Genomic DNA, 2,517 nt, shown 5'->3' with positions numbered 1-2,517 from the left:
TTTCTCTCCACTTCCATCATCATCATCAACATCTTCTCTCTATATCTTCCTCACTCCACCGCCACTCACTCTACCTCCACCACCCCACTTTCATCGTCAATATAATCTTCTCATTTCTCTAAGGGGTAAGTATGGTTTTGGTCCCAAAGGTTTTCAGCCAGAATCGAAACCGTCCCTCATCTAATTTCCGATTTAGAATCATCCTTAACTTTTTTTTCGTATTAAAATCGTCCTTTTTAATAAATTTTTTTTCTAAATGACAAAACTATCCTTCTTTTATAAATTGTTATTTTAAATAAAAAATATAAAATAAAAAAAAAAGAAAGAAAGACACCTAACCTTTTGTTCTGCGAACATTTTTGTTTTTGACCATCGAAAAATACTTTTAAATTTCTGACTTTCACAAAATTTGGACGGATCAGTCTCTGACGGAGGCATTTGGACGGATCAGTCCCTGACAGAAGTATTTGGACGGAATGACTGATCTGTCCAAATTTTGTAAAAGTCAGAAACTTAAAAATATTTTTCAATGGTCAAAAACGAAAATATTCACGAGACAATAAGTCAGGACCTATTTGTCCTTTTCTCAAAATAAAATTACCTAAGAAAAGAGAGAAGAAAAATATAGGAACATAAATAGAAGCTAAAAGTGGTAGAAAGATAATGATGTATAGAAGCTTGAAGCTTTCCCTTTCATTCAAATTGATAACTTCATATGCTATAATCATCACCACAATGAAACCCATCCATTGAGTTTGATCGATTGGTCGTTTTCATTGGTGAAAAATTATCGTACACGCATTGCATTCCCCCATCAAGTTATTAAATTCGTGAGTTAATAATTAGCTCCTTGGGTATAATTTATTTTTAATGCAATTTGGAATATACTTGACCAAGATAACTATTCATTATACATTATCCATTTATTAAATTTGATAGATCTAAGAATAATATTTCGGTTGTAATTCAAATCACAAGTTAAAAAACGATCATTTCTAATATTCAAAGTGAATATATAAGAGAAGTTACATATTTATAATACCGAATTATACTTGTATTAGAAGATTTTTAAAGACTAGTTCAAAAATTAAGCATTTTATTTATTTAGGGGTGGCAACATGTACCCTATTCGCGGGTAGGGTAGGGTGCGGGTTGAGTATCAACTCTACCCGACCAACCCGCACCTTATATATGTATATACTTATATAAAAATATGTTGCAAGTGAATATTGAACCAAAGAGTTCTCACTAAATACAAAAGATTCTTAGTCATTAAAAGAAGATTATTAATTGATAATTTAATATCTTTTTTTAACATAAAAGTCAGTTCTATTTTAAAATATCATCAAGTTATATAATAATGTTGTATCTTTTTTGTAATCCGCGGATAGAGTCGAGTATCCGCGAGTTAAGAGCGGGTAGAGTTAGGGTTTGGATATTCTCAACCCACGGGTAGGATTAGGGTTGACTCCAAACCCTACCCTACCCTACCCATTGCCACCCCTAGATTTAGGGGTGTGCATGGCCCGGCCCGACCCGAAAACCCGACCCGGTCCCGAACACTTTAAGGGCTATTTTAGTGTGATTTCACCGGGTCTAGGGCCGGGTAAGGGTCTCAAAAATAGACCCGGTCATTATTTCGGGTCGGGTCCGTGCCATCACCCGAAACCGGCTCGGTAGCCCGGTCATCATACACAATTAATATTTTGTGTTATTAGTGATGGATAATGGCTATTCTTATATAGAATTTAAGTATTATAAACCTTAATATTTTGTGTTATTAGTTATTATAAGACTATAAGTTAATATTTTATGTTTAAAATGCATAAGATTTTAGACTAATGCATAATATTGTGTTATTTATATTGATTTAAATATTTGGTGTTATTAGACAATATTAGTATTGATTATCTGGCGCTCCTCACGACTGCTCCTCTGCCGTTGCTCCTCACCGTTGCGTTCTCGCGTTCGCTCCGTCGTGCATGGCAGTGAGCTTTCTGCAGGAACGCGAGGTATCTGACCTCTGCCTTGGGAACAACCTCTGCCTTGGAAAACCACCGTTGAGGCCCCTCTCTGCTTCCTCCAACATCGCACACGCCTTGGCTGCTCTCAACAATTCTGAAGACAACATCAGTGTCTGGACCTGCGATCATTGCAGCAAGAAGGAAGAAGAAGGAGAAGTAGAAGGAGGAGAGTGCTGTAGATGCGTTGGCAAAGTGTGCATGGTTGATATTGTTTGCCTCCTTTCCAGGGAAGACAACCTCTTGTCTCCCTCTCAAGCTCTCAAAACTTCTCTTTCTGTTATTCTCACTCAACCTTTCTCTCTGCTTCTGCTTGAAATGTTAGACCTCATATTTTTCTTCAATTTTCTGAATCTAAAATTTTAACTCATAGTAGATAAAGTGAATTTAGATTTTAATTACTGAGACTTGTTTACTGGAAGCAATTAATCTGATTCTCCAAGGAGCACAGATTATAGCAGCAACAAGAAAGAGTGGGGTGGGGGGAAGGAAACGC

Source organism: Arachis ipaensis, chromosome B09 (genome assembly GCF_000816755.2).
Source record: "Arachis ipaensis cultivar K30076 chromosome B09, Araip1.1, whole genome shotgun sequence".
Classification (NCBI taxonomy): Eukaryota; Viridiplantae; Streptophyta; class Magnoliopsida; order Fabales; family Fabaceae; genus Arachis; species Arachis ipaensis.
This window is presented reverse-complemented; position numbering follows the sequence as displayed.